The sequence below is a fragment of the Brachyhypopomus gauderio genome, chromosome 3, assembly GCF_052324685.1.
Source record: "Brachyhypopomus gauderio isolate BG-103 chromosome 3, BGAUD_0.2, whole genome shotgun sequence".
NCBI lineage: Eukaryota > Metazoa > Chordata > Actinopteri > Gymnotiformes > Hypopomidae > Brachyhypopomus > Brachyhypopomus gauderio.
This window is the reverse complement of record NC_135213.1, coordinates 39,228,918-39,238,351: the sequence shown is the minus strand read 5'-3', so window position 1 is coordinate 39,238,351 and position 9,434 is coordinate 39,228,918. Positions and strand designations below refer to the sequence as shown.

At 41.3% G+C, this 9,434-nt stretch overlaps 1 long non-coding RNA gene across 1 annotated transcript; it reads left to right on the top strand.

Moving 5' to 3' along the window:
- Positions 1-5,672: 5,672 nt before the first annotated feature.
- LOC143509846 (uncharacterized) lies at positions 5,673-7,960 on the top strand. The gene is made up of 3 exons (XR_013129810.1): positions 5,673-7,256; positions 7,529-7,655; positions 7,874-7,960. It is a non-coding gene; the product is annotated as an uncharacterized LOC143509846 (long non-coding RNA).
- The last annotated feature ends 1,474 nt before the right edge of the window (positions 7,961-9,434 follow it).

Below are 9,434 nucleotides of genomic sequence, written 5' to 3'. Positions count from 1 at the left end.
CGCCGGGTTTGTAATGGGGAAAGCCAAGCTGGCACCCCGACCTGAACACACAATTCCGAGACTAGAACTCTGTGCGGCAGTGCTTGCTGTGGAACTGGCAGACTTGATCTCAACAGAGCTAGATCTTCGTCTCGACGCCACAACCTATTACTCAGACAGCAAAGTGGTTCTGGGTTATATTAGTAATGAAACAAGGCGCTTTTATGTCTATGTTAGTAACCGGATTCTTCGTATTCGAAGATCCTCTCACCCAGACCAGTGGCGCTATGTGCCAACAGACAAGAACCCCGCAGATCATGCAACACGTTCTGTCCTTGCAGGCCACTTACAAAAGGTAAACTGGTTAAGTGGACCTAAATTTCTGACTGAACCACAGCCAAATATCTCTAAGGATATCTTTGATCTTGTTGACCCAAGCTCAGACCCAGACATCCGGCCTTTAGTGTCCACTCTAAGCACGACAACATCTTTTAAACAGCTAGATTCCCAACGATTCACTAAGTTCTCTTCCTGGAAGTCACTAAATCGTGCCGTTACTCGCCTTATACACATAGCTACACTTTTCAATGCTACCCGGGAGAAAACCATCTCATGCAAAGGCTGGCATTACTGCAATGCCAATTGTACAGCTGATGAAGCCAATCAAGCTTCGATGATCATTATTCAAGCAGTACAACGGGAAGTCTACTGCCAAGAGATCGAGTGCATCCAAAGGCATGAGAAAATTCCCAAAGGTAGTCCCCTCAAAGATCTGGACCCCTACGTCGATGAACATGGTCTGCTGAGAGTCGGAGGTCGCCTTCACCAGTCAAACCTTGAGCAGCATGAGAAAAACCCCCTGATTGTTCCTGCCAAACATCACATTGCAACTTTACTGATCAGACATCATCACGAGCTGGTCCACCATCAAGGTCGTCTGTTTACAGAAGGAGCTATCCGTTCAGCTGGCTTGTGGGTAGTTGGAGTGAAGAGAAAAGTAAGCAGTGTCATCCATCAGTGCATAACTTGCAGAAGGCTCAGAGCTCCACTTGAGAGTCAAAAAATGGCCAGCCTTCCGGTAGATCGTTTGTCGACCGATCCTCCTTTTACAAATGTTGGATTAGATGTGTTTGGTCCATGGTACGTCTCCTCACGTCGAACCAGAGGAGGCCTTTTTCAAAGCAAACGGTGGGCTGTGATCTTCACATGCATGAGCATAAGAGCCATTCATATTGAAGTCATAGAATCCCTCGACACATCCAGCTTCATTAATGCTCTGAGACGCTTTCTTGCTGTCCGAGGGCCAGTTAAGCATATTCGCTCAGACCGTGGCACCAACTTTGTAGGAGCTTGTAAAGACTTGAAGATACCTTCAAACATCGACAATACAGCTGTGAAGACCTACTTAACAGACCAAGGCTGTTCATGGACTTTTAACCCTCCTCATGCTTCTCATTCTGGTGGAGCATGGGAAAGAATGATTGGTCTTGCAAGGAGAATTCTGGACTCTATGTTCCTCCAGTTGAAGGACAAACTTACTCACGAAGTACTGGTCACTTTCATGGCTGAGGTAGCAGCCATTATCAATGCCAGGCCTCTTGTACCCATGACAACGGACCCTGATGATCCCTTCATACTTAGCCCAGCAGCTCTTCTCACTCAGAAGGTGAACGTTCTTCCTGCTCCTGCTGGGGAGTTCAGCATTTCAGACTTGTACAAACGCCAGTGGAGACAAGTTCAGCACCTATCTAATACTTTTTGGGACAGGTGGCGAAAACTGTACCTCCCAACATTACAGATGCGCAAGAAGTGGCAGACCACTCGCCCAAATGTTGAGCCAGGGAGTGTCATTCTTTTTAAGAACAGTCAAGTACAGAGGAATGAATGGCCTCTTGGACTAGTGACACGAACATTCCCTAGCAAAGATGGGAAGGTGCGTCAAGTTGAGGTCAAGGTCGTCAAATCTGGAAGAACCGCCATCTTTCTTAGGCCTGTTACAGAGATAGTGCTTCTTCTTCCCCCAAAGGCCTAAGTATATGAAGCATAGTTGTTGGTTGACGTGTAACCACGCCAGACGGGGAGTGTTCTGTTACAATTAATTTAGGAACTTTGTTCTATGTTAAGCAATTTGTGTTTATGTGCTTAGTTGTAATTCACTCAAGAACCACAGGGGTCAGTATTAGCAAATTAGTTCATGTGCATAATCATTAGTGAGAGAGTTAAGCAGAGAGAGGGAGACAGCAACGGTTAAATGTGTCTGTATTAATCCAGTTACGTATACATGCATCTCATGTCATTGAAAGCATCGTGGGTATGTATAGTTCATTTTATCTTTTAGTCTACAACTATAGACCAATATTTTGTTGACTGTATGTTTCCTGTATGTCTGATGCATATTATTGGTTGAGCTACCGATGCTAACCGCTACGCGGCTACTCGGCGTACACAGCAATAGAAGCGTTAGCTACATGCTATGTTTATAATGCAATGTATCAATGGAATTACTGCATATCAGTATGTATAACCAACATAGTGCTGATTGTTGTCCATATTTTTCAGTTTCACCTTTCCTTGTGACATCAATAAACCTGTGGATAAAAGTCAAATGTCTTCAGAGTCCTGATGCCAGGAGAGCGTTTATCTGTCTGTCAGGTTGTATATCATACATATGCAGAGGACAGAATATATATATATATATATATATATATATATATATATATATATATATATATATATATAAAAATATTCAACCCCCCAAAGATTTTAAAGATTTATCAATATATGTTTTTTCAAATAGCAAGATTCTTCTTTGGATGACTTCATGAGTTGAGTGATACATAAAATCAGAACAGAAAATGCATGATATAGTATTTGTGTGTAACAGTATATTTTGTTAAGATAGCCATGTCACAATTATTCAACCCCTATATAATATTGTTGTTTTTAAAGCTTTCTGACAGTTTTTATGGACTAAAGTGGAGTTGAAACATAACTAAGCCTTTGAGAACTCTATAATGATCCTTCATTTGCTTCAGCTGTGATGCATATATAAACCCCACCCATGAAGGAATTCAAGGTGAGTTGCAATCATGGGAAAGACAAAGGAGCTTCCACAAAAGCTGAGAGAGGAGATTATTTCATCGCACCTAAAGGGCCTTGGGTATAAGAAGATTTCCAAAAAATATAACATCCCAAGAGACACCATTGGGAGCATTATAAGGAAGTTTAAAACTTATGGAACAGCTGCAAACCTGCCTGGCCGTGGAAGAAAGCCCAAAATTTCATCAAGAGCCCTTAGCAACTTAGTCAGGACAACTAAGAAAAACCCCCGTGTGAGTGCAAGACACCTACAGAATGACCTGATGAAGGCTGGAACAAGTGCTTCAGTAGCAACTATAAGTCATGGCCTGGTGGTTAGGGAACTGGTCTTGTGATCGGAGGGTTGTGGGTTCGATTCCCAGACCTGAGGCCATGACTGAGGTGCCCCTGAGCAAGGCCCTTAACCCTCAATTGCTCACTTGTATAAAAATGAGATAAAAAAATGTAAGTCGCTCTGGATAAGGGCGTAAAACTGTAAAATGTAAAAATGTAAAATATAAGACGTGCACTGAATAAAAGAGGACTTCATGGCCGGACTCCAAGACGCACTCCACTCTTAACCACAAGGAACATCAAAAGTCGACTAGAATTTGCCAGGAGGAATTTGGATAAGGCTACAGAATTTTGGGAGACAGTTCTATGGACTGATGAAACCAAACTGGAACTGTATGGACATATGGACCAACGGTATGTCTGGCGTGCGAAAGGCCAGGCTTACGACCAGAAGAATACCATCCCCACAGTCAAGCATGGAGGTGGGTCATTGATGATGTGGGGCTGTTTTACTGCAGCAGGAACTGCTAATCTTGATTGTGTAACTGGCATCATGGATTCTCAGAAATACCAGGCCATTTTAAAGAGGAACGTGATGGCATCTGTTGACAAATTAAACCTTGGCAATCATTGGACCTTCCAGCAAGACAATGATCCCAAGCACACCTCCAAGTCAACCAAAGCTTGGTTGAGAAAAAGATCATGGAATGTCCTGGAGTGGCCTTCTCAGTCCCCAGATCTAAACCCGATTGAAAATCTTTGGTGGGATTTAAAGAAGGCAGTTACAGCACGGAAGCCATCAAACATCACTGAACTAGAGGCTTTTGCACGTGAAGAATGGGCCAAGATTCCAATTGAGAGGTGTAAGAAGCTTGTTAGTACTTACCAAAAACGTTTGTTGGAAGTTATAAAAGCTAAAGGATGCTTCACAAAGTATTGAAGCACAAGTACAAAGAGTTACATTTTTTCATTTGAACTTCAAAGTTAAGTCAACTTCTGTTGTCAAAATAACTCAAATATGTATTAATACTGTTTGTTGTTTAATGTTGTTTAATTTTGTCATTTATTGTCAAATGATGTACAAATGATGCAATACTTGCAATAACAAGTGAGAAGTATTTTAAACTTTGATTTAAAAATGTCTAAAGTTATGGCTCTTCTAATGGTTTTATTAGGGGTGGGCATAGATTAATTTTTTAAATCTAGATTAATCTCACTTAATTCTTGAAATTAATCTAGATTAATCTATATTAAAATGGTTCATATGCGTGCTACCCAAGTAATGACTAAAAGTCAGTTTTTGAGATAGGGTTTCTTAATACAGGGGGTGCGTTAGACCAGGGGCTCATCTCCTGTTTCCAAAATGCATCAATGACTGCTTGAGGAAGCTGTTCTACTTTGATACTTGAAGAAAAAAAACATGCTCAATAAAATGTAGGCTACTCGTGTTCAACGGTTTATTCAGTTAAACATGAATTTGTAAGCCTACATACTGTACATTAAAAGGGGTTGATAACATGTTTATTCAGCTAAACATGATATTTGAAATGTAAGCCAACATTTAGTACATTTAACCTCACGGACGTAATTTGTAATTACGTAATTTTTTTTCAAAAGCCGGTTTTGGTCCTCTGCAGTTTTAAACGGTTAAAAATAAATATTTAAATAGCGACGAATCTAGCGCTAGGACCATGCAGAAAACGACCGCTCCGAGCTCCGCTCCGGTAACACTTTACGTTCCTAAAAATGAATTTTCCATGAAGCAAACCTGGCGACTTTGTGGCCGCATCCATGTAAACACACGTACGATTTGTAATTCACAGGTTTGAAAACTCGTTCTCGCCCCTACTGTGCAATTTGGTTAGGAATACAGCCGAGCTCAACTATCAAGTTGAAAGTCATCGTAGTTTGCTTACCCATTTTGACCCAGTTCCCAACCCAACTTTAAGAATAGATTAACGGCGATATTTTTTATATCGCCCGATAAGAGTATCAAATTAACGACCGCCGTTAATGCCGTTAACGGCCCACCACTAGTTTTTATTCAGCTACTTTTGTGTAAGAGCGGCATATACTTCTGTTTAAAGAGATTCTCCGTGCAGTTTCCGCCTTCTTTTGGCAGATCTGTTAAGATGATTGGCTGCAGTAAAAAATGATTGACAGCTAACTCTGGCTGATAATTGGCTTAATGAAAATTGATTGCCAACAAAAGTCTAGTATCTGATTGGCTGCAGTCGAAAATGATTGACACATGCTCCGCCCTTTACCCACGCCCACCGGGGCTCCGGCCTGCAGCGTTACCCTTCTCGTTTCTATAGTAACGACATAACACAACATAACCGAACGTATATAAGGCCGCACGTCAAGGCAGTCGACACCAGTGTGATATTTGTAGAGAAAAAGGAAAGACTGTACAGCATCACAGCTGAACATACAACTAATTAACACAGTAGTGGACAGTGGAGAGTTATAAGAAAGAAGATGGACTGCAGTATACAGACTGAGATGGAAAGTGAAATTCTGAAAAGAAGTGAGGAACAAACAAAGGATTACACACAGACGCTGAGTGAACAGGAGGAGATGTTCAACATGAGAATTGATAATATGATATCCAAGATTAAGAAAGCCACAGATCGAGTAGACACAGAGAAAATACAAAACAAAGAGATGGTCAGTGAGTACAAGAAGATGGAAAAGGAGTGGGCAAGAGAGAGAGAAGAAATGAAGAACAGACTTAAGGAACTGGAGGATGAAAAGAGGGTCATCGAAGAGGAGAGGAAGCTAATGGAGGAGGCGTGTATAAAGGAGATGAGAAGGTTCGCCGAGTACACAGCGAGGGAGGAGCTGGAGAAGATCAAGCTTAGGCACGAGATCTTCTTCTACCAGGAAAATGAAAAGGCACGACTGAGTGAAGTAGAAGAACTTAGACAAAAGATGAAGGAGAATGAAAAGATAAAGAGAGCTGAGGGCTCTGAGAAGAGAACTCTGGGACGATGGTGGAGGAGCATATGGCGAAAATGGTTCAAGCACTGAAGTGAAAGTGTGAGGAACCGCACATGATCTCCGTGTAGATGCGGTTCACCTGCCGCTCATCGCGCCTCCCCATCGCAACTATTTAATCTTCCCCCTCACTCTTCTTGTGAAGTATTGGTGCCATGCCACGTACCGAGCGGTCTCTCCGTGTTACTGCCTTCCCCGTGTACCGACCTCTGATCTCCTCCTAGACCTCGTCCCCTGCCTAGTCCCTCTGAACCAGAACCATATAGAGAGAGAGTCGCGCCATCTCCGTTCACTCCAACGGACCCGTTTGATTACAGCAAATACGAGCAGCGCAGTCAAGCTGGACCAGTGGACCATCTGTGATACACTTTTACAGGTTAGTACGCTTAAAAAATCTGATTGTGTATTATAAGGACATCAGAATCAAATTAACATGTGCGTTAAATGTGAATTAAAGCATTTTAGTGAATTATCCACCTCTTAATAAGCAGATTTAGGGAACTAATTCTATGCTAAGACAACGCGAATACGGTTAGCGAGCTTTCACATTAACGACTGACAGCCTATTAATAGTAAATTCCTCTCTTAATGCCATTTCACCTAAACGCGATGTTAAACATTTGAGTGTGATTGTAGAGTGTGTTGGGTGGAGGAGGTGAAATGAGGATATCCATTAACGTTAAGATAACGCACAATAAGGAGGAGAGCCATTCTTGTGATACATCACTGCTGATATTGACTAGAATGCATATTTAAGACTTCTAACTAGTACACAACAGTGTAATTTATAGATCAAGTGTTTGTAGGTTTTGTTAATCTGTTGACTATTATCTGTATTATGCTCAGCAGACTTTGGATTGATGGCAAAGGGAGAGAGAAGATCATCAAGAGATTGAAAACACAAGGTAAGTTGAAACTAGGGTGGCAGTTTTGATCAATGAATCTTACAAGACTAAAGAGGAATACAACATACTAAAATCTAGTACAGTATGATATATGTAATCATATGTAACCATACTAGACTTGTATTCTATTATTGTATTATTTATGTTGTATTTAATTTATCTTGTTAGTGTATATTAGTTGCCTGCTGTTTTTCACCTTTGTGGATTGGCTCTTGTTTCCAAGCTGACCATCTTTTAACCGTTTCTTCTTTCTGTCATTTCGTATTGTGCAGGGGGCTTCCTCTTTCTGAGTGCGGGGCGATGCACAAAAATGGTGGAAACAGCATCTGCTCTCAGCCTGGTCTTGCCCTGTTTGGTTCTGATGAACTGGTCTGCCTCAAAATGTGCCTGCAGAGTGATGTGAGTTTACTCCTCACACATGACAACTCAGTTTTGTCTACCCATATACATATCCCATAGTGGGTGAATACACAGTATAAGAGAACACTTACTGGATACGTATACACTCATTACACGTATAAAAAAACAACCAAGGATGTGCAACAAATTCAAATTTATATCACATCAATACTCATAATAATCATTTTCTCCTGTCTTTTTCTCCTCTCTCTCTTTAGGCCAAAGAACCACAGGGGATTCAATGGAGCTGCAACTAGATGGCACCCTCACCTGTTTGATAGCTCTGTGATCATTGTTTCAATAAAGACAGCTATTATCCGCACTTGGATCCTTGTCTGCCTGATTAGTACGTTACAGAAAGGGTAGTAAACGAACCTGTGCCCTAGAGAGATTAGAAATAATATGGCATTTCATAATAATAATAAACACATTTTATGAACTTATTCATTTTGGTTGGATGTGCCATTGCCACAGAGGACGCACTGATGCCAACTCCTATCTGAGGTTCACCGCCTGCACTGATGGGACTGTGACTGCTTGGCCTGGAATTAGAACTATAACTATAGAACTATATTTGGATTATAAATACAGACTTATGCTAACGGGTCGCCCAATGGAAGATGGGTTCGCTTTTGAGTCTTGGTCCTCCCGAGGTTTCTTCCTAATCCCCACCATCATAGGGAGTTTTTCCTCACCACTGTCATCTCTGTCGCTCATTAGGGATCTGGACCCATACAATTGTAAAGCTGTTTTGTGATGTGTTTTTAAGCATTCAAGTGTCTCTCCAAACTGAATTATGTCGCTAGCCTCGCGAGAAAGTCAACCTGCAGTAGCCTGAGTGTCAGTTCTCGCGAGATTAACACTGACAGCGGGAACAACAAACCCGATCAGACTAAACTAATCAGAGATGGATGAATGTAACGAGAGAGAAGGTGTTTCTATCAAAAAAGTGAAGACGTCGTGTAAAATATAAGGGGTCCTGGTCCTTGGTTTAATACACTATTAAATAGCAATACTATTATTAATAGTAATACTATTAAATAGTAACAATAATAACTGAAATAATATAATATAATAATTATAATATAGAAGAAATACATTTGTTTTGCATTTTTATTGTAGGTAGATCATTTTGACTAGGTCATCTTATAAGTAGCTCACAAGCTGAAAAGGTGTGGGCACCCCTGGTCTAAACAAACTACCAAACGTAAAGGTGGCACTGAAAAGCTGAGAGAGAAAAGACAAGCTACAGAGGTTACTCACTGAGTGAACAACGTAGGTTTCAGTAGCTTTCCAGTTGTTTTTCCCCTGTATTTTGTCAGGGTCAAGTTGTTAAGTTTGTTAGTTATTTTGATATACCAATATGTGGCTTTGTAATCATATTATTGCTGGAAGTAATATTGTCCATATGACAATAAAAGCTGACATATTGTCACAGTAGGTCGGCCTGGAGGCCGCCAGAGGGCACCTACACACACTCCCTCGGTCACACGCACGCCCACAACCACACAGAGCACACCCGGTCACCCTCAGCCTCTGTCTCCTGCTGCTTCTGTCCCAGCGTTACACATATACACTACGTGCCATGTATAGATTCATATACAGTATATATACACACACACATATATATATATATATATATATATATATTTTAGTGGGCCAGTCTGTCAGGAACTCCCGGGCCACTTTTTCTCCCCAGTCCGCCCCTGTCAGCACGGCTGCAATTTCAGTTGAAATCACGCTTCATTTCAACAGTTCTACAAGCGCCATTTCTTAGTT